The 23,602-nt window shown below is 46.7% G+C and overlaps 1 protein-coding gene and 1 long non-coding RNA gene across 4 annotated transcripts in view; one reads left to right on the forward strand and one right to left on the reverse strand.

Annotated features, from left to right (window-relative positions):
- zfhx4 (zinc finger homeobox 4) overlaps positions 1-23,602 on the reverse strand; it is a 243,340-nt gene that overhangs the window by 74,146 nt on the left and 145,592 nt on the right. Inside the window, exon 1 of one of the 3 annotated variants that reach the window (XM_029146686.3) lies at positions 4,299-4,451. The exons of 1 other annotated variant lie outside the window; for it this stretch is intronic. The gene's annotated coding sequence lies outside the window, so the exon portion shown is untranslated. Of the gene's footprint in view, positions 1-500; positions 910-4,298; positions 4,452-23,602 lie in introns of those variants that run through there. One more of the 3 variants, XM_029146685.3, reaches the window with a different exon arrangement.
- LOC114853382 (uncharacterized) overlaps positions 9,369-23,602 on the forward strand; it is a 43,651-nt gene continuing 29,417 nt past the window's right edge. The window contains exon 1 of the long non-coding RNA XR_003785557.3: positions 9,369-9,770. This is a non-coding gene — a long non-coding RNA (uncharacterized LOC114853382). The remainder of the gene's footprint in view (positions 9,771-23,602) is intronic.

Consider the following 23,602-nt stretch of genomic DNA (forward strand, 5'->3'; position numbering starts at 1 on the left):
CGGGAAGTGGAGCGAAACCTCGCGTCGGACCCCTCGATCAGAGACGAGCTCGGAGCGGACATGTCCGAGGGATCGGACTCCCTGAAAGGCAGCAACACGACACCCGCACCGCAAATCCACAAAGGGGGGGGGGGCAGCCCTCGCCTCGTCCGCGACGGACGCGTCCGTCCGCCGCGCGATCTCGACAACAGTCGTGTAAACTTTGCGAAAAGCCAGGCACGGACGCGGTACCGAGCTCTTCACGCCACGGACACACGCGCCTCCGATCCTGTCAGCCGCTCGTTTTAATGCAGCCAAAGCGCCAGAGTTGCACTAACATCACGATATCCGCCCGCGTTCGGGACTTAAAAACACCCAGCACCTGTTATCCCAACAGAACCGATGTCAAAGATGCGCCAGCGAGATAGATAATCGATACCCGACCCCTAAATTTAACACACGCACCCCGAACTACTCAATAAAAGTTAAAGGTAGAGGTGGAAAGGAGAAAAAAAACTTACTTTCTTCCCCCTCCAAAGCGTCACCTCCGCTTCGCTCAGCTCTTGGGTTTTATAAAACAGTCACATCCAGCGGCTTGCGTTATTGGACAATCAAAACGTGGAAAACAGGGAAACTTAGAATAATCCTCCAAGTTTATATTGGGAAATGCGGGTAAAATCACAAATGTCAAACGTTCAGAGAGCTATCCCTTATTTTGGTTCCGGTGGCGGTGAAACGACGTGTCGACTGGCTGCCTCGCAGTTTCTCTTGTGGACGGGGGTCGGGAAACGGAGGAAAGGAAATGAAAATCCGATATGTCTTTATTCTGCTAATTATTATCGTTTTAGCCCTGTTTAAAAAAATGGCTGATTAAGTTGAGTGCGCATGTCTTTGTGTGTCTATTTCCCGATATGCACTCTGGGAATGGGTAGAGAGACAGAGAGAGAGAGAGGGCGAATGGGAGAGAGAGAGAGAGAGAGAGAGAGAGGGAGGGAGAGAGAGAGAGAGAGAGGGAGAGGGAGGGAGGGAAGGAGCAAAAGAGAGACGGAGAGGGAGGGCGAGAGAGGAGAGAAGTGTAATTAGTGAGTTGATCAACAGTCTCCACATTGCAAATGACGCGCACACAGAGCCCTGGCGGCCGCGTAGGTCCATGCTTGCAGAAAAAAAAATCCTTTTGTACGCTTTTTCCTCCAAAGGCCGAATCACGCGCAAAACAATGGACAACCGCTTCCTGCACAGCAAACAGGCTGCACTTAGAAATACTTAAAAATACTCAGAAGTCATTTTTGCTCAAAAATACGCTTCGCAGACGAGGATTTCTGAACTGCAGCACAGAACGTTCCGGCGTTTCCTTGTAGTTGGGTTTCACGGCATACAATAAATATGCCCATGGTGTTTAATTGTGAATAATAATCGCTCGGTTCTATCGATTATGACACTAGGAGTGACTACGCCTTAAGAAGGGCTGCGTATATAATCTAGGAATTCATTGTTTTAGATTAAATACACGTGTGATTCCTATGAGATCTGGGTCAACAAATGAAAATGAATGACTTTGTGGATACATATTTTTATCGATATTATATTTAAAGGCAGAGGGAAGACACTCAAATCAGAGCAACAACGACAAAGTCGAACTGTGCCGCTCATCGTAGCAGCTTCGGACATAGAATACACGCTACAGGAAACATAATTCAAACAAACGCATAGGATTCTTTCGCGTTTTTATGCTTTTCGTGTTGTTTTGTGAAGGAGCACGCGCGCGTTGCTGACGGCAGCAGCGGTGCTCGGCTCTACGGCGCAAGTAAACAGTCAAGTTTTAAAAAATCAAAGCCACAAAGCATCACAGTAATCCAGCACATGTTGGAAAGTCATCGCTGCCCTTTCGGGACCGCTGAGGCCCCGCGTGCGTTCAATAGAGCCAAACTGCAAAATCCAATACAGGGTCACACACACACACACACACACACACACACACATACACACACACACACAAAAATCCCCCTGTCTATTCAAAGCTCCATTCACTGGCGTTTACATTTAGTGTCCAAGTGCATCAGATGTGTTGGCCCTAAACCCGTCCAGTGCAAAGCGTTTACTGTGTTATACCCCCGGCTTCCTGACAGTGGCTTTGGGGGAAGAGGGAGACTTTGGACGGAAGCTGAAAACGTCGACACTCGGGGATGAATTGAACAGCGTGTGTCGGGGCTCGGGGACGTGTTGAGGCTTCTGCTGGCAAGTGAACTACCAGGTCTCCTCCGCAGCCACGCTGTCTGTGCTGCACCCATACAGTACCAACTGGATCCTCAAGAAGCCAATGGTTCCGAGCCCGGCTCGACCCGAGGCTGTTTATTCTGGGCTCAAAGAGGTCCGTGACAAAGAGGGTGGGTGGGTCGAGGTGAGGAACGGAGGCGTCACTTTTCACCCGGATCCAAGGCTCCCGCTGCCGCCGCCGCCGCCGCCGCCGCTGCAGCGTGCCTCCCTGTCCTCCAGGGGGTTTTCTAGCCCGTCAGCCTTGAGAGGCGTCGCTTACAGACGGCTTGGAGACTCGCGTCCGCCCGCTGCTGTAGCGGACGCGCAAAAACTGCACCAGGACCGTTCGTTGAGTTTGCCAAAAGCTGAATGGAGTGGACCGATCTCTAATTCAGCGCCTCTAAGCACCCAGACGGGAGACTTTGTAGGCATGAACCTCCGTCATTTTTCCATTTTTTTTTGTCACGCGAGCGTCTCCGTTTGCGAGAGGATCTACTTATTTTGCACTTTCTAGTCGTCAAATCCACGCGTGCCGTTGACATTCTCAGCGGAGGTGCGTTTGTCATTTTATTTGTTTTCAACGAAAAAGGGAAAAGTGCAAAGCGGATTTAGGGAACTGATATAGGCTGCCGCTTATCTTAACCTCCTGCGTTTTGTAAATCCCCCCGGTCTCCACCCTCCCTGCCTCCCCGCAGACGATGCTCTTTCTCCGGAGGACCGCTTGACAATAGACCGCGTTAACTAATATTTCGCCCAATTTCCATATCAGCAGCATCCTCAATTAATTATAGATTTTTATCTAGCAACTCCGGTCTGGTGCGCGCGCGTATGTGTGTCTGGGCGCGTGTGCGCGACTGTTTGGGTGCTGTAAAGCAAATAGGACAATTCTCCGTGGCACAACAGGAACAGGCAGAAATTAGAGCGTTTTAAATTGTTGCGTAGCTGTCAAATATTTACAGTATTGTGTTTTAATTGGTTTTCTGATACACGTGTATAAATATGAAAGGTAACATTCATATTGAGCTTGAGCTACTTCAGCACAATCAATGGCTTTCAGTCGTCCGGAGATTATTACGACATTGGCTTGACGCGCTGGATGGTGCCAAGGAAAGGAGCCATTGTTGGTCCATCAATAGATTCTCTGAACTGAAAACGTGCCTTGATATCCGTTTGATTTGTATGTGATGTGAATGTATTCTTGAATAAAAATGTGCCAAGTTCGCAGCCCGTTCCGATGTTTACATCAAACAGTCACTTGGTCAGTGTGTTGAGCGTGCAGACATCCACCTTGTTTGTCCTATGCGTCGGCGCCCTCGTGGGGTTGCATGGCTGACCCCTCTGCCTCGACGGGACACATACAAAAAAGAAAAAAAACAGAAAAACACGCAAAAGCCCACAGCTCTGACCTGCAACCTGCCACAGTGACCTACTGGCCAACTTTCGTCCGCCAAACACATGCACAAACAAGCCTCATAAATGCACAGAAAAACCCACGGCGAGAAGTTAAGTGTAGCCATCACAACGCGTGCAGCAGAAAGCGGCAATTTCCCCATCGTAAACAATTATTCCCAAATAGCCCAAGTGTATTTTGACCAAAACAACACGAGGAAACACAGAAATGATCCAAATGTAAAGTCAACTTGCAAGTCGTCACCAGTGCTCAGCTGGAGTCCGGAGTTGTGAAATCGATAAATTCAGAAAGACGCAATTATTCCATTAATTTCAGCGGAATAATGAAAGAAAAAGGTTTCTTTAACATACTGCTGATGGTACGTCACAGAGACAAGTAGATCCAGCCAATTTACCGTATCAGTAACTAAAACAAATAAAAAAATGAATAAAACAATCCACCAAACTCAAGTTTTTAATCTGTGAATACTCAACAATATCTGTCCCGATATTTTCACACTGAGCCCTAAAGCCATCCAACATCGACCCATAAATATGCAATCGTTACAGAAACTTCAAATTTACCTCTTCTTACCTCTGTTAAAACGCCACAAAACATGAAGTATAATAAGCCACAGAGAGGGGAGAAGAGGAATAAATGTGTAGAAGGTCGGTACCTTTGGTATAAAGCATTCCGTTTTTCTTCTTTTCTGTCTTTCTCTTGCTCAGTAGCGATCCGATAATAGCATATGGAAAGTGTTTTCAAAATGCCCAGATTTGGCACATTGTCATTGAAAAGAGAGGAGCGCAGTGATGCGGTGCTACAACAGGGGAAATGAGTTGCGGATTGGACGCAGCCCGCCTCGGTGCGGACTTATCCCACTTTAATTTAATATTCCGCAATCACACACACTTGTGATGGCATATAATTCAAGGAGAAATTCAGAGGGAAGGAAATGCTTTGTGTGTGTGTTTTTACACCACTTTATTTGATTAAGGAGAGAGGCAGCATAATATTGTCTTTTTTCACCCAATTTCTTCTCTTCGTTGCCTTCACCCCACCGACGTCAGTTTTTATGTTTTTTATACATGAAACAATGGGCTTTTATTTGTTTGTATTTAGATCATTTATTTAAAAATCAACAACCCCGACTTCTGCGTATCGGTGTCACACTGGAATAATCCCTAACACAAAATCGAGAGCCATAAACGCTTGTTTGTAAAACACTGAACTGAAAATCAATGTATTGGGACATTTCAATCGATTATATAAACGAAAATCCATACGCAACATGAGACCGGTATCAGCCCACTCTTCCGCTCCCTTTTAAAGGGGGGGGGGGGCAGAGAAGGAAAAAAGGAGTGCTTGTAGTGCCTGGGATAAAAACGAAGACTGTCAATGCAGCACTTTGTCCCAGTCACTTACATCAGGGCTTCCTCAACATTTTCATGTGTAGGATCCCCAAATGGAGCCACCTTGTGCCAAGGGTTCCCTTCTAATTGGATCCTACCTCTGGTTCTCCCCGTATGGGTTCTTGTTGTTATTGATTCAGGTTCACGTTGTAAACCTGCTGCGAACGCAGCGCTAAACGAAACCAGTGTTTAGACATATGTTCTCTAATTGCCATAATTTGAGGTTGATGAAATCAGTCAAATTAAACAACTCTTCAGTTTAACGAGGAGAGGGCGGGAGGAGGGGGAGGGGGGGGGGGCGGGGGGTTGTAAGGGGGGACCCCCGCACGGTCGTCGCAGACCTTTGAGGATTTTTGAACCCCACTTTTGAGAACCAGTCGACTTAGATGTCAAAGCGCTTCCAGATGCAGCATGATAGTGCGGGTCCTGATGACAACAATTAGACAGAAAATGCCCTAATCAAACGGGGCCACGCGGGATTACGTTGCATTTCAAGGGTCAAGAGGAAGCGTTTGAGCCGCCCCCCCCTCCCGCACACCAACTATCACATTTCAGCATCACACAACCTACCCCAGCAACAATCAAGCACTTCAGGAACTATAATCAGGTATGCAAATTCCCAGAGACAGACGTGGACATCGTGGCCAGCGCGCGCTGTTAGATGAGATATTGCATAAATGTGTATTAATATGCAACATGATCTGGAGGGGAGCAAAAAAAAACAACACAGGGCTGGGGAAAGGCGGAGGGGTGGGGGGCTAAAATAAGGAGGTGCCAATCATGTAAAATTTACATGGGACCACAGCTGCTGGGGCTGTGGAGCAGGAGAAAGGGGCGGGGGCGCGGGACGGTGGGTCCGTGTAGCCGCTGGTGCCACTCTGTTTATTTGATAAGAGCAATCGATGGCCCCTGACTGTAAAGTCTTTACCCAGATGCAGGCGGGGCGCGCGTGGATGTGTGTGTGTGTGTGTGGGGGGGGGGGGGGGGGGGGGGGTCGCGATATTGCTCCCGTTGAGGAACAAGTGTTGTGGGAAACAAGAGGGAGAAGAAGTCGGATAGAAACAAGAGGAGGAGGAGACAAGTAGGGTGACTTCGCGTTTGGGGAAATCAACACCACACACACACACACACACACACACACACACACACACACACACACACACACACACACACACACACACACACACACACACACACACTCTGGTCCCCATGTGTGCCTCCCTCTCACACAACACACAGCACCACCACTACTGTTTCCATTCAGTCTCACCTCGCCCTGCTGCCCTCCTCCCACTTGGCCCTTTGCTCCTCCGATCTTTTTCATTGTTGATCCCTCTTTAATAGACACGCGTCCAGTGAGTGTCCTCCATATATGGACAGGGGAATAAAAAAAGCCCCCAAATCGGCCTTCTCGCGTTGCCCGACGCGCATCTCGCCGCCTCCGGCTCCGTTCAACAGCAGATTCTATTGATTATCACTCAGATCCACATCCACCTATAGACCTGTAAAGCTGCCGTGTGCGGGAACAACTGCATGCTCATTTTTAAAGAAATACAATGAAATGATAACAAGCAAAGGGCTGAACGAAATAACTGAAAAGATTCCTATCATTTACGCGAGTCATGCATATTTAAATAATAAGAACTCCAGCATAAATAAATAAAAGGTGAAGTAGAAACGATAAGTCATTGATAAAATAAAATATAAATGTATTAAACAATGGCATTAGACGATTATTATTTCCAAATACATTGCAAAGATAATAATAATAATAATAATAATAATAATAATAATAATAATAATAATAATAATAATAATAATAATAATAATAATAATAATAATAATAATAATTTAAGACTCTTATTTATTAGTACAATAAAATCAAATTTAATTGAAGTGATAGTGGAGGCCTGCTATTACTGGTCAAATGAAAATAAGACTGCTCTACTGTATATTGTCACGTGGCTTATTAAAGTCCTTTCTTCATGGCAACCCTGGAGCTTGAACATGTCAATTTAGTGGCCCAAAAGGTCCTTTTAGATCTCCAGGAGCCCCCACTCTCCCTCTCTCTGGGGGACTGTCACCCCTCCACCTTTCAACCCCATCATCCAGCCACCCATGCCCCTCTCTCCCTCCCCTCCTCTCTGACACTCAATGGGCCATCCCAGCACGGCAAATAACCCGGCCAGTACCAAGGAGTCAGTTCTATGGCAACAGATTGACATCTCGACATCCAGGGGAAAACGTCAGGAGTGTCTCGCAGCTCAGGAAGGAGTAAGAGTCAATTTCAGCAGGCCACTACTTTTGCAGAAGGCCTTCATTTGTTCCTGCATAATTTTCAATAAAGGTTTCCTCACTTTTCACATTTCACAAATTAATTAGATTCCAGCATTGTTTCTGAGGGTCACAAAAAGGAAAATATTGTTTTAATTAATAACTTAGCATGCCTAACATGAATGCTCTCTTCACCCCTCAATTTATATATTACACCACCCAACACTGTTGTCAGCTGTGAGCGTGTACAGTCAGTCTCCTGCCTGGACGCCATCATCTATCAAACCCAGCAAGTCAACCGGAGGCGCAATGACCACTGCGTTAATGCGCACGGATTAACGGTTGCGGCTCAGACAAATTGGCAACGCTCGGAGCGACAGATAGAATAAAGGAGAAGGAAGAGAGAGAGAGGGAGTGGGAGAGGGAGAGGCGTCATTTTTTTGAGATGTGCACTGACCCTGAAAGATGCTTGTTGGCTTGATCACTGCATTAGAAGAGTCCTTACGAGGGCTCTTCAGCTTCCTTTCTTAGTGACCATCATTAAACCGGATGACCCGGGTTCAAGCAGCCATTTCTGCAAGCATCTACTGTGCCTAAGTGTCATTGAGCAAAACTCGAAATCCCCTCGCAGCTGCAGACGTCTGCTTTAGGGGGGCACACACACACACAAAAGTATGAATTCAATATTGAAGTTATGAAAATGTGAGAGCTTTACCCTTCCTCACCTCACATACAAATCTTTCAAATGTAGTCCAGTCGCACAAGCAGCAACAAGCAGAAGGCAAAGGAGAGGAACGACTTTATATTATAACACAAAGTCAATATTATTTTTATGGAATAAACCCCATAACCTGAACTAATTCATAATCAAACAAGCAAGCAAACTGTGGATAACAGTTAAATTGGCCAAACAACCCCTTCACATGCACTTACACATACACACACACACAAACAGACAGTCTGTTATGTTTTCAATTTGGGTTGAAATGTAGACATTTTCCCTTGGTTGCATAACTGCCATCCATATCGCCCCTCCCTTCAATTAAATGCTATTTCTCCCAAACAAAATGTCAGAATCATTCCACACAGGGTAGTTCAACAGTGATTTGTTCTGAAAGCTATGTGTCTTTCTCCGAGATGGTGTGTGCATTTGCGTGTGTGTGTCTGTTTGTGTGTCCTGACCTCAATTCTAACTGGGTTCACAAAGGGATGGAAAGAAAGGTGCCTAAAAATGCATTTAATTCACAATCAGCCCAGCTGAGCTGAGAATGACAAATCCTTTTAGAGAGTCCCACGGTGCAATGTGAGATTATGAAACATAAACACACACATGTATGCATGCATGGAGGGATGCGAGCTACACATGAAACACAACCTGCTTCCACAGTCTAAATTCAACTAAATTAATCAATAATGCATAGTTATGAGTATTGAAAAAAAAGTTTGAAGCCATGGCCTGAAAACTCATAATATCAATTTGTCTTTGTGAAATTGAAAAATAATTTAATGAACTTAACTTCTGTGTTAATTTCTGATGAATAATTTTTTTGAATTTGCAGATATATAAATACAGGCACATTTTTTTAAGCATTGAATTTTCTGCAAAGGTTTAGCAACAGAAAAATTTCAAAACATCACCTTGTGTTGTACTAAAAAATATTTATATTTTGTACAAAAAAATTAAATGTCTTTCATTTATTTGACCTTGTAACAATTCAGTCAAAGTGAAGGCAGTGTTCGGCTGCAGCTGTTTCATCCTCGTACGTACACCGGCACGTGGACGTTCCACTCAAGTCCACTGGCTCAGACAGATTCCAAGATGGCAGCGCACCTGTCACGAGGTCGGACTGTCCTGATTATGTATGGAGATCACCCCAAGGCCTATAAGCTACGAAGAGCATGCACACCTCAAGTTGCTGGTTCAACACCGGTCAAAAGCCTGTCGTTTTAAAACCGCTGACTGCCCCTTAGAAAGAAAAGGATAAACCCACTGTCTTCTCTCTCTCTCTCTCGCTACCTTTTCTTATTCTCTCCGTTGCCCTCTCTGTCTCTAGTTCTCTCTCTCTCGCCCCCTCTCTCACATCAGAAGCGCTGAAATGCACCCCAGGGCCAAATCGCACAGAACAACCCCTCTGAGCCAGAGAAAAAAGCTGGAATCCGTTTGCCCTGATATTTCACCAGCACCAGCCAGGAGCGAAGGGAGAGAGAAAGGGAGAGAGAAAGGGAGAGAGAGGGGAAAAGAGACTGGGGCAGAGAAAAAGGGATAGATGGGAAAACGGCAGACCAGGGTTGTATTTATTGGTGTGAGTGCGGAGCTGTAGGCTGTGGGATGGTGGGGAGAGTGCAAGGTGTTGCTGTTAGGTGTGGTTGGGTTTACTGAAAAAGTATAAGCATGCATAGATAGGATGGTGGAGGAGGAAAAAAAAAGGAAGGGAGAGATGGAAGGATTGGTCATGCGCAAGGTAAGAGAGAGGCTTTGTTTGATTGTATGTGGGAGAGGGGGTGAGGCGGGGATGAGGGGATGGGAGGGAGGGGGCTGAAGCTGTCGTCTGTGGGGTTATTATTATTGTAGGCAATATTTGTGTGTGTGTGTGTGTGTGTGTGTGTGTGTGTGTGTGTGTGTGTGTGTGTGTGTGTGTGTGTGGGAGAGCGAAGGAGAGATGAGGCGATATGAGATTCAGCCGCGGGGTCATTATTTTTTCCTGACGCATGTCATGAGGCTAACGCAAGGCTCCGAGTCACGCTCGCGCTGACGTCACGGCTCGTTTACATACTCGACGAGGCTCCGTGTCGAGCCGCCCCGCGTCCGCGCCGCGTCCATCGATCGGGTCGGGCGCGAGGTCCGTAGTCGAAGGCGGCGTGCGGATGAAGTGTGAGCAGGCCTTCGCTGATTGAGATCTCTGCCGCCGTCTGAATAATAACCGGGCAAAGGAGGTGAGAGGAAACAGGCCGTGGGGTTCCAGTGAACGGGGGATCAGAGAAGCCCAGTGGGAGAGGGGGGCATTTCTTTCTGCCGTTTCACCCATTTTAATAGGAGAGGACAGTTAATGGGCCTCTTCTTTTTTTTTTTTTTTTTTTTTTTTTACCGGGCACAGGCATCAATCAAGAGGTGTCAGGCAGCCAGTGAATCTGGGCTGTGGTCCTCTTCACAAATGACTGATTAGCAAGCCAAAATCACCAGATCCATCTTCTGACGGTCACTTTTATTACAGTCATTTTTAAAGCGACAGCAACCTGCCTTGTCTCACAACACTGGTCACTGCATATATATTCACCCCCCCACCCCCTCACCCCCCCATCTCCCCGTCTCTGTCTCTCCCTGCTGCATCCGTCTTCCTCCCTCATTCTCATTCATTCTGTCGCCCAGTGTTTGGTCAGTCGCTCTCGTGTTGTTCCTTCGCCTCCCGCCCCGCCTCCCCCCGTTTCCATCTTTCCTTCTCTCTTTTTAACTACTTTCTGTGCCTGATTTTTTTTTTTTGTTTCACTGCAAACCCCCCCTCCGTTGGTGCTTCACACATCCTCTCACTCAGCTGGGCAGGTTTAGAGGAAGCGGGGTCAGAGAGGTGTGGAGAGAGAGAGAGAGAGACGGGGGAAATAGGGGGGAGAAAACAAGGCCCCCTCCACTTCCATTGTCTGAAGGGTGTGTTCTGATTCCCTACAACGTTGGCTCTCCATAGATGCAGAGAAATTTGTTTTTGCACAGGTCCCCTGCTGTCCTACACTGGAGGAGGATTTCTCCATTCCCAAGCACTAGATGAATGCAAATGAAACCGTGTTGGCGAGGAGTGTGTTGGTCACAGCTGCATTTACATGGCTGCACTCCTGAAGATGGCATTTCGGGGCGAGAGACGGGGGTTACATTAAAGTTGCAAGGCGGGGAGTGTTAAAATCTGTTTTTCGAGGCCTGGATGTAATAATGTGTTGCAGGTGAAGCGGTGTCAGGAGACCGTATTGGGGTTGAATTCAGCTTTTTTGCAGCTTGTCCGTCAGATTTCTCATCCTTTCCTGCCTCCATTTACTTACAGGCTGTGTTCAAAATAAATCGCTGCATCAAATAATCATCACGCAATCATTCAAAATGGCAGCTGAGCTATGTTTACCCAACGGTTTGCATACGCGCGCGTGTATGTGAGCGGCTGTGTACGAGGCCGGGCTCCAAAGAGCACTCCTGTGTCTTGGCAGGAGATATGCTAATCGCAACTGACATCAATCTGAAAAACATCAGCCGAAGTAACATGTGTCTAAGATTACATTTACAACCTTCTGAGCAAAAAGGGACAGAGCGCGCACACACATGCACACACGCGCAGACGCAGCGAGGGAAAATGGGTCAGGTAAAAGAAGCAAACGTATTTCAGAGACAGCCTGCCATTTGGGATGTCCTTAAAAAACAACTGATTGAACAGCTTGTCGAAACATTAAGGCTCAAATGTGAAAGCTTTGGAGTCTTAAAACACAAAGTATTATTCTATTAAACAAATGTGTCCTTTGTTTTCCCACTGCCTGCTTAAACACTGAAAGCTTTTAATACAGATACACCAAAAAGCAATTACTCCTGCCTTTGTTCCGACGTTTAAAGTTGAGGCTATGAGTTCCTTCCTTGGTTTTTGTGGATGACGCAGAGCGAACGTGTCCTTTTCTTTAAGGCTGTGATATCCATTAAAGGACATTTTACATTAAAACACCTGAACATCAGAGCGACTCAGGCGGCTGTGAAATATGTGTCCAGCTAAAACCCATTTGGGTGTGTGTGCGTGCGTGTGTGTGTGTGTGTGTGTGTGTGTGTGTGTGTGTGTGTGTGCGCTGAGAAGACAGATAGAAGGACATATACAGGCAGGAAGTCATAGTAATGGTGCTAGCAGCTGTGCTTACTAAGTGAACACATACGGCTCTAGATACACTGGATCAGTGATTCCCAGCACTTGGGATCAGATGGGATCTGTGTGGAAGGAGATTTCTTGTTTCTGTGTCTTTGCATGACTCTCCCTCTCCCTCTCTCTCCCTCTCCCCCTCCCTCCCTCTGTCTAATACACAAAAACATATAAACACCCTGCTTCAGATTAATTTGCCTCAACTGAAAAGCATCAAAAGCAACAGACTCTCTGTGATTAGCGCCTTCCTCTCCCTCCCTCACGCATGCGCACACACTCGCGCACACACTCGCGCACACACCCGTGCACGCCCCGTAAGTATATCTGGAGGGCAGCGACGCACTCAGGGGTCTGACAGTGAATTTGTCCCCAAACATCGGCCAATAAAAGATGGCTGCAGTATTTTACCCTAGAAACGTTTGATGACAAGCAGTAACTAGCGTGAAATTCCCCCTAGATTAAATGTCCTACGAGTTGTATTCCCATCCGGCTGCACACACAGGCGCGGGCGAACTCAGTAAACCTCAAGCAGGGTACAACCCTCAGCAGCGGGGAGGCAGGCGCAGGAAACGGAGATAAATGGCGAGGCGTGCACATACGGTCCACATATAGAGCCAGCGGCGCCACGCACCCACGCTGACACGTGTGGACATGTGTACTGTACGTACAGTACATAAATACATGCACACCTCGGCACAGCAAAGCAGACTTACTCACGGGCGTCGAGGCTTGAGACACACTAGGGGGCAAATCATAGCAGGAGACCTGAAGTGTGTTTCACTGATTACCAGTGGAGCAAATACCGGAGAGAGCGCGCTCCGTCCTCCTACACACACAAACACACACAAAACACCTGTTTGTTCCTTGGATCCTCACTCATACTATTATAATCCTTATAAGTTTGCCTTTGTTTTACTTTGGAGAGATTCTGCTCTTTTTTATTTTTTTGTGCCTTTCCTTCTGCCTCTCTGCGCCGTGAGCCTGGGAACCTCGCTGAGCAGCGGCTGCGTGACTGACAGAGACCGTTTGGTCCAAGTAGTTTCAGTTGCAGCGAAGGGAAAGGTGATCAAGGATGAATTGCATGATCTGTCAAATCTGTGCACGCGTTTATTTCACTTCCATCGGATCCAAGAAACTACGATTTGAACAATGCAGACGGTTCCAGTAGCAAACATTATGGGGGGGACTTCAGCCAACCTCGCTACAAAATACAAGCCTTATGAATATTAATGGCAGCGAAACACAAGTTGCACCTCAGTTACCGCAGAATTTCCCCTGCAAATTCCTTCATGGGGCGAGAGCAATGAGAAACAGGCTAACGTCATCTCCAATAATCAATAACACTCAAACGTAACAGTGAGTCGTCTGGCTGTAAATACGCTGCTCACATGACCCCTGATTTGTGTGTGGCACTGATCCATTCAGACTTTCCAGGCCATGTGAAATTCATAACTTATATAATTTAATTAATAATTTCATTCTGAACCGTATCCCACAGACCACTGTGGGCTTCCTTGTTTTCTCTTTCACACCACTCTCTTGTTGCACGCCTATATTTTTCTATTTATATTGTATATATTTATATTCATTGACTTTGGTCCAACGGCGTATTTATTTTAGAAAATTTAAAGAGTGCTTCAGCACATTACAACAAGCCCTTGAATCGATATTGTTCTATTCCACATCTGGTGCCACCATTTACTAAATCTGAGCTGGTTTTAACGAATGAAACCCCACATCAGTTAGAAGCGCACAGGAAACGAGCGCGTAATTCAGCCGATGCCTGGACCTCAGTCATTTCAAGAAACAGCACATAAAGCACGAGGCATTTAATAAAGGTCCGTACGAGCATCCACCACGTCGGGCCAATGTGGCGCGCTGCGGTGCCACATGGTTCTGATGCGAGGCTTCCTGCTGCCGCGCGGGGAAGAGTCGAGGCAGAGCGCGGGGGGTCAGGCAGGGGTCGGCCTGAATGAAGTCGCCTCGCAGGCCTTAGTTAGAGCTATTGATTCAGTCGCATTCTGCTTAGCAAAGAGAAAGCTGCAGTTTACGGCTTGTACGTTCATATCATCTCCTGGCATGTGTTTCCTCTACCACAGATATGTGCTATAATTACATTAGACTTATGACCTTTCAGAAGCGGGAAGGGGGAAAAAAAAAACCTTGAGCGTCTTAAGTTGATCTGTTTCGAACAAGAGAGGCCGATTTTGGGAAAGGAGGAGGAGGCTGCACATATATTACAAGAGAAGTGGTGCCAGCCAAAGCAGCGCGCTGTTTTTTATTTTCACCTCATATTCTTCAGTGAAAGGTCCTTTTGTTGTCTACTGGCTGATTGACTGTAATAAGAAACATTCCATTGTGCCGAGCGCTGGCTTTACAAACCCAACTTTGTTTTTCCTCTTACTTGTTTTCAAATTAGATTCAAAAAGGAGGAACGCTGCGGTAGAGGCAGGACCCTGGCCGTTCGGGATCACAACAGGCGGGGCGTGCACGTGCGCACGAGCACACACAATGCTTTTAATCCCTTATCCTTTACACTCCGAACGGTGTTATCAGCTGTAAAGAGAACTCAAAAAGCATGACTATAACAGAGGAGGAAGGATGGGACATACATGGAGGATGAGAGGACCGGATCAAAGATTTTGTCCTAACTATGCAACAGTATTCAACTTGATACTCTCACGGCATTAAGCATGGTTCAGTTATAAGACTGCAAGTGTGCGTGCGTGTGTGTGTGTCCAAGGTATCGACAAATTCAGCCCTTGATCTGTGAAGAGGAGGTGATGGTGTCTTAAGAGTTAGTTGTGCACAAATTGTGTAGATTTAGTCACTGGAAACGATCAAGCAGTGTGTGTTCCATTAGTGTGTGTGTGTGTGTGTGTGTGTGTGTGTGTGTGTGTGTGTGTGTGTGTGTGTGTGTGTGTGTGTGTGTGTCGATGGAGAAACTGAAAGCAATTCCTCAGAATAACCGGTGAGTTGGACTACCTGCTGGCATGAGCTAAGCTGTGGATCGATACCAAGTGTTAGTGCGTGTGCGTCTGTGTTTGTGAAAGTGTCGTATGTTTATGTGTGTGTGTTTATGTGCGAGCGGGTAGGCGGACGTGGGCGTGCGTGCGCATGTGTGTGTGTGTGTGTGTGTGTGTGTGTGTGTGTGTGTGTGTGTGTGTGCCGAGGCATCTCGCAGTTACTGGAAGACTTACTATATTTGGCTCTTTCGATGCAACATCGGGTTTTATGAAAGCAATCCATCTGAATCGCTGCAATAAATTTCAATCAGCTGACAATGTCTTAAGCGAAACTAACAAGTGTTTCTAAATTCTTTATAAAATTACATCTGGGCTCCAACAGATTAGATGTTAGAAACATTTAGGTCAATAATACAGTTTAGACAACACATCGGATCAATACGTGCACACACTGCCGCGCACACACACACACACACTTCGCCCGGTGTGTGTGTGCTCTCTGCATGTTCTGTCCCGTCTGTGACGCCTGTGTCGTGTGCTGAAAGGCACGGTGACCCACGCAGCCAGCAGCCGTTCCTCAGGGTCCCCGTCCATCACGCTCCAACACTGGCGACAGGCGGCGTCAGCGGCCCGCTACGACCCGAAGCGGGCTCCGGCGACCTCTCTGGCCCTCATCTGCATACGGCCGCTGCTCCTGCATGTCCGCCTCTCCTAATGGGATCTCAGCAGACGCTCCAATTTCCTCTGAATCGTTTTCAAAGAAAGTGCAATGAGTGCAAAGTTCACGAGACGTGCTCTGGAAACCTTTATCCCATTAGCCTTGGGTTTCTGCCGGGCTCTGCCGAGCTTAGCCGCAGGCCAATAAAATGCACAGTCATGTGATATTACAGCGCAGGTTGTGGGGCGCTGTGATCAGACAGCACAGCTGAGTGGACGCTGCCAGTGCGGCCGAGCCGCACGAGGCTGAGTCCTGATTCATCTCTGCAGGTCGGTCAGATGTGATCAGATGCTCAGTCTAATCAATGCGTCTGGCAGCGGCTTAGATTTGCTGCAGCACTAGAGGAGCTAGACAAGGAGGCTTTGTACATAAAAGCCCCGTGTGCAAGAAACATTCACAGTTTATCGTTCGTGAGGCAGTAAAAAGTCACCGTCGCCACTCGAATAAAGGCTTGAATCCTGCTTTTAGCATACGTGGAGAACACGGGGGTCACACGGTGAAATCCTGATTACTGCAGTCATCTACAGCTGCCCAGCAGCAGTCACAGCTGTCATAGCAGGACACGTCCTCCTCTGCATCGAGAATGGGAACGGCTTTGTTAAAGATGCGCTCCTACAGCACAGACCAGGTGGACCACTAGCTCCGGCTTCAAATCCCCGGCAGCAAGAGGTCAAAGGTCACACAGTGCTTCGCCAACTAGCTTCAAAACAAACAACCTTGTTGTTTCAAAAAGGGAACAACTGAACTTTTGTTTTATTTCTCCGGTTGTTGATTTAACATGAGAACAAAAAATCTATTTATCAGGTTAATGGAAGCAGTTTGTTGATTACTTCCTTATAACTACTGTCGTCCTTCAGGTTTAAACAGTCGCAGCTGAGAAACAAATATTTACTTTTTCATTTTCACGTCCAAAATATTTATTACTCGAACGAATGTGCCGCAAACAAGCAAGTTAAATTACCAACAGCCAATGAAGAAGGTGTAAAAAATGTAATCTTGTGTTAATGAGAATTGTGCTTCATCATCTTCTGGAGTTAATTTGCATTATGATGTCACTGTACACATTCAGATGAACTATGTAACAATTACCACAGTTATGCTTATTGTAAATTAAAATGAAGGATTCTAACGTCAACAGGATGAGACTAACATGAAATTAAAAAAATAAAATAAACAGATTAATCTGGCTCTAACTTCATCCCGCTGACGAGCAGCCATGTTGAGCCTGGTACTGAACAGAATCACTCCCTGAAAACAAGGGGAAAGCGTTTTGAAGCCCTTTTTGAAGCAGGCAGCAGCTTGGAGTCAGTAATGAGGATGTTGATTTTGTTCTGATTATGGGATTGCTGGTCTGTTTGTTGATATTGCTCAGCTGTGTCCCTCACTCCCGCTGAGCCACACGGACACCAAGCGCCGACATGTGAATTAAAATTACTTACCATCCAATTAGTCGCACTGCTCGTAGCCGGGGGAAGAAACTGTTCGGCACAACACGATGTCAACTTCTGATTCGTTTTACCAGAGCGAGACCTTAAAGTTGCTCGTGAGATAGGTGCAACTCGGGCCACTGGCGTTCAACGACACACAACATACCGTGAGACAACTTTGATCCGCCCGATAATGACTTTGTGGATGATCCCACACTTCCACAAAACCCCATTTACCATCTGCAAACTCCGAGGAAGCCGCACCGTCCCCAGTCTCTCTCAACGCTCTGCGAATCTCAAGATGCATTTAAAAAGCGGCAGAAACAACTCATCCAGCCTCAAACCCTCTTAGTAAAAATGCTAAAATCTGAGCACTCCCATTATACATAATTTAGGGGAATCTATATTCATAGAAGTGCAGGGCGTGTTGTACTCAATGGGGTAAAACGCCCCTGTGTGGCTAATGGAATGGCCTGAGTTGCGTGATTGAGTGAAATGTGCTGGAAAAATTGGGAGGAATTTTAGTGAAGATAAATAAAGTGGAGATTCTGCTTTTTACCAGGCGTCAGCATTAATGCAGCATCTCCCCAGGTGATCAACACATTCAAATGGAGAGATAGGAAGATGGAGAAAGGAAGTGATGAGGGAGACAAAGAGGGGCCGAGATTGATAGAGAGACATGGAAGGCGTGAGAGAGAGGGGACACTTGAAGAAATAGCCTGCGCCACATGCACAAGGGCCACGGTGCAGCATCTCATATATCATCATAATGTTACCATGGGAAGGTTCAAAGGAAGGGGGAAAAAACGCAGGAACAAAATGGATCCTTGCAAATTCAAAGTCAAAATAACCACAGGACATTATGAAGTTTCTCCAGCAGGTGACTTGAGAAGACTCGACCTGTCGCGTGCATTTTTCGCTCTCCTCTTTTCTCTCCTTGCCTTCCATAATTTGACGTCAAACGTGAATGGGCAGCTTTTTTTTTTCCACCTCCCGCTCTCCACATCCATTACCTTTGGAGAGATGCAAAGTGAACATTTCAATTGGATTGCACTGGCCAGTTAGCGCTGCTTTGATCCCCACTCTGCTCGTTGTGAGAGCACCATTGTTCCTGATTTGCTGGCTTGATTTGCCTGCCTGTGGATAATGGCCAAGGAGCCGCAGGCCGGCCTTCTCCCCATCAACCCACTTCGCCTTATTGTAGGTCTGAAGCTCCAAACATACATAAATTACTGTGATGCACCCGTATGGGATGGAGCCCTTCATCACGCGGCGTATACGACAGTATGTCTGTGAAGGAACCTACACCTGCATGTAGAGCAGAGTGTTCAAAGGGAGGTTTGAACTGTACCAAACATGAGGGTGTTAATTCTCCAGAGGCTCTGTCATCAAGAAATGGAACCGGCAGCTCTTGCTGGACCACACGGCCTCAGCCTCGTCAATCAAACCCAGACACACTAAAGCGGCGCGCACGTGACGGCGCGTGCAGCACTTTCCCTCTTCATCGTCCCGGTTGTTTGCGTTTGTGGGTCCAACGTTACTTAAACGCAGCGAAAGCGCCGCGATTTGCATGTTACCTGAACGCACCACTAGATTCCCTCAATGCACGGCGTCTATTCAGCTGCCTTTTATGCCCTTTGACATCAAAAAGCCACTCTGCTTTGCTAATGAAAGAGCATCATTTTATTCTGCATGATCAAAGCTTCTTGCCCTTTTCTACAGCATAATATAATGAGATGGGCCTCGCGTGTTTAAAGGAAGGTGTTGCTTCATGCATTTACAGGGAAAAGTGTAATAAGCTATGCCTTCATCCTTCACCTTTGTTGGTCGTTGCTATAATCTCATTTGGCATTTATTCATCATTCTGCGCTTGTGTAACCACTGGCTATATTTCTGTTGGTCTATTATTATTTTTTATTTTATTAGTATCGGGCAAATGTTAAAAATAGTGCGCCTCCAAATTATTGTGCACCTTGTGAAATTTTATTTTTTATTTTTATTCAATGAACAGCGCTTTCATATAAAAACAACTACACATAACCTTTTCTTATATTGCTACTGTTTCTCGCTTCATGTCATATTGACAACGCATCAGCTCAGAATTTCTCCCGCAGTCGTACCAGCGCCGACCCGTCCCGCAGGAGACCACCGGCCGGGCCGCGCTCTCATTTGCACATTTGATTGTGGGACGGAGGCTCTGATCGCCTCGTCCGCCGCCCGGCTGTAACCACCGCGGCGTGCGCGAAGCGAGGGCGCAGACGGAATTTGCTCAAGTGTCTGGTCTCCTCCCAGATACAAATGAACAATTTGTTTTCCATTGCTTTTCAAACTTTCATCTCAGCCTTTTCGCTTTGAAGTGGGGAGTGGTAAGGGAGGAGAAGGGTAGGAAATGGAGGGGGGGGGGGGGGGGGGTGTAGGGGGAGAGGGGGGGGGGGGGGGGGTCAGATTGTACGATACTGTGTTTGTCTTCAAAGCGTCCCGACTTGCTTACAAATGCACTGGCGAGTGCAACACCTTCAAGGTGAAATTGATAAATCTGGTGGTAAGCTCTTTCATGGTAATAATAAGCAGAATTTGTAGAAAGGCCGCATGGATTAGTTCTCATTTTTTTAGATGCAAATGTTGTCAAACACCAGCAGGCGAAAAAACCAAATTGAACTGTGCCGAGCAGATAAAAATATTTCGCAAACGCAAAGAGAGGTGCATAATTACATGCAGCGGAGCCTGGCACAGCTTAATCAGGGCTGATATAGTGTTTTATACTTCCTATACTCCCAAACATCAAGCGTTTGCCCTTTGATCACTGCCAGACTCGGCCATCTTCAATACATTTCCCACTTCTGAAATACCCACAACGTTTCCCCTTTACATATCAAACGCGTGATCTTATTATAGTCACTCAGACAGAAACTTTCCAGAGGCTCAGACTGAGCACAAACAAACAAGGCATGAGGAAAAAAAAAGAGGAAGACAAAGAGAAAAGGGAGAAAACTCATCAGTTGTCCATCTGCTGGATGACATCCTTTGTACCCTCTCTGTCATTTCTTTCTCATCTGCTGGGATGGACAGAATCTCCTTTCTCTCTCTCTCTCTCTCTCTCTCTCTCTCTGGGATGACTGCTTCACTGAAGTCCCTGGAGAGACCTTTCTCCTCTCTCTCTCTCTCTCTCTCTCTCTTCCTCTCAGTGGCTGCTATTTTCCTGAAACTTTATGAATTAGTTACAACCCTTTTTTCCTTCCTCACCTCCACTCTTCATTTCTCATCTCAAGCCTGGATGCGGATTCAACACCTGCCTCTAGACAAACCGTCCGTCTCTCTGTCCATCTGTCCGTCTGTCTGCCAGACCCCCCCCCCCCCCCCCCACGACTTCCCACCACCACCACCACTGTTTTCGCAATGTCTGGCCCAAAAGCTCCCTGGGAAAAAAAAATACGAGATGAAATTTTAAAAGAGAAAAAAAAACTATATATATAGATACATTTTTCAAGGGGGAAAAAAAGTTAGCGCTCTCACATTCGTAAATGAAATGCAGCTGTGGATCGAATGGCCTCACAACTCCCCGCCGTCCGAGCCCCTTCCTCTCACTCCCTCTTAGATTGGGCAGACGCAGGGGGTGCTGTGTGTGTGTGTGTGTGTGTGTGTGTGTGTGTGTGTGTGTGTGTGTGTGTGTGTGTGTGTGTGTGTGTGTGTGTCTGCGTGCGCTGTTGTCTACGCGTGTGTGTCTGTGGGCCCGACTCCTTTGTGACGGCTTTCCTGAACCCGAACCCTCCCCGCGCGGAGGGAAATGGCAGACTGTGGCAACGACAGGGCAGTTTTACAGTGCACCAGGCTGAATGTTAAACTTATATTTAATGTATGACATTTCACACAAATCATCCGGCCACAGACATGACCCTGGGGTATTCGGCAGATTGCTTTTTCAGTGCCTCAGCAACTGTGGAATTATTCGTCTCAGAGAGAGAGAGAGAGAGAAAGGGGGGGGGGCTTTGAGTTTGGTGAAATGATCGCCCTCTCGCTGCTCTGGCCATCCCAGACTGGAAGCGCTCTCCCTTCCTTTCTCTGTGATATCATGATCGCAGGACCGTGCCAAATTGAAAACATCTTGGCAGTCTGGAGGTTGTATGAAATAACCATATATTATGTGTAGCATAACACCCGGCCGGATCGCAAAACAATTATGCTGTTTTGCAGCCTCAAAAGATTCCTTGTGCCCCTCGCAAACCTCCCGTTCCCCTCATTTCTATGTAAAAGTCTTCAGAAAGGACTGTGAAAATTATCTCAGATTTGTAAATTGGAGCTGGATTTTGAAACCCGCACCCCCTCCCAGAGCCTCGCTTGATAATAATAACAGTCTACAAGAGTTCTGAGTGATGCACACGCACACACGCACACACGCACACACACACACGCCAGGATGTCCGTCTGTATGGATTAAGAGAAACGGTGTAAATATCTCGCATTCAGTTCTGCTCTTTGAGGCGTCGTTGGAGCCAACGCCGTGTGGAAACAGCGGCAACCGCACCAAGAGTTTATGAATACACAGCGAGGAGGGCCCAGCATCCCCCAAAACGCCGCCGCGCTGAAAATAAACACAGGGATGCTTTTTATTTATTTATTTATTTGTTTTGCAGCTGTGGCAAGCTTTTCAAATCGCAGGGAACCATACAAAGAAATTCTGACGCCTTCCCGGCTTTTGTGACAGCCCAGCCTTGCAAAACGGCGCATTTATACCACAGCGTTCCACCGTTGGGTTATCCATTTTATCTGAAGGGACATTTTTCAACATTTAGCCTCAGATATGAACGACGCGCTGTCCACTTCATCAGCATCACCGCGCTCTTATTTATTTATTTGCTCGTTTAGGGTTCGACGGCGCGGAGGGAGTGGGGGAGCGTCAGGGCCCAGCGACCTGTCACACTCCAAATAACACACACCGCACATGTATTAATAGAAAAAAACAGATGCACACATTCTGTACGTCTGCACTCATACACTGAATAAATCTGCTGCTGCACACATGGAGTTTATACGGGCGAGCGACAGCAAGACGATTTGCTTCTCTGCATCAAAGCCAATTACAGCTACACTGTTAACTCATGATCATGTACATAATAGACGAAGCCCCAAAATGCTCACGAACAGATAAACTCCAAATTATGCTGTCGCGCCTTCAAGCCTGGATTTAGCCTCAAACGCAATTTGTGTTTGTGTGTTTTTTTAGGCTCAGTTTGGATGATAAACAACTCGGAGGATTTAAATGTATTGTGCCTAATTACCCAGCAACACACATGTATTTGTTTTGATACAGTTGTTACAGCACTTCTTATTAAGTGAGTCCCCGGTCTCTTACCTTCCAACCATCCAGCATCGCCCACGTTTCCCATAACTGTAACACTAATCTTATTTGCGCCTCTTAAAGCCAAACACCAGTTAAGATGTCCTCACAAACAGGCTGCTGAAAAAATATTTGTCCACACAAACTACAGAACAACTTGTGCAAATACACAAAGACTCTAATTCAGAACCTCAGTCAACGGCATAATTATCAGCTCCCCTCAGGGCGTTAGGAAACCTGTTCCTAATTGGAATCCAGTTGGGACTTTACATGGATTAAAATACATGAGGCTTCTGTAACGGGGAGATGGGCAGACACACACACACACACACACACACACACACACACACACACACACACACACACACACACACACACACACACACACACACACACACACACACACACACACACAAACACACACGCACACTATAAAAAGACACCACCAATGAGTTGACATTTTTGCTCCCAAATTTTTATTTATACTAAATCTAGCATGATCCCCGTTATCTTGCTCCACACAGGTCGAGCGCAACAACACAAGTCTCCAAAGCACAATTACGCCACTATTTTCCTCTTGTTTTGTATTCTGTTTTTTCTTTATTTTTGTTCCATTTCCCTGAGTTAAGCTGTTGTCTAATGGACAGCATCGTGACAGAAAGGAGTTTGGTATCAGATTGAAGCCGGTTGCCCTTTTTGCCAATTTGCCAGCAGCTTCCTCTGTACTTGTAAGATGGCCAATTAGCTGACTGTCTGACAGAGGCTCTCCGACGGCGGCTATTAAAACGCACACTCGTAGGTGCACGCATGCACGCACGCAGGCAGGCACGTACGCGCAGCGCAGCGCAGGGGAAGAGCACCGACACATGATGTGTGTGCGCACACGTGCCTCAGACTGTCCGTCTCTATCTGCTGTTTTGGCAAGAAACGAGCCTGGAGCTCACCCCTCACCTCACGCTCACAATTAGAAAACACAC

This window comes from Betta splendens, chromosome 4 (genome assembly GCF_900634795.4).
Source record: "Betta splendens chromosome 4, fBetSpl5.4, whole genome shotgun sequence".
In the NCBI taxonomy this organism is placed as follows: Eukaryota; Metazoa; Chordata; class Actinopteri; order Anabantiformes; family Osphronemidae; genus Betta; species Betta splendens.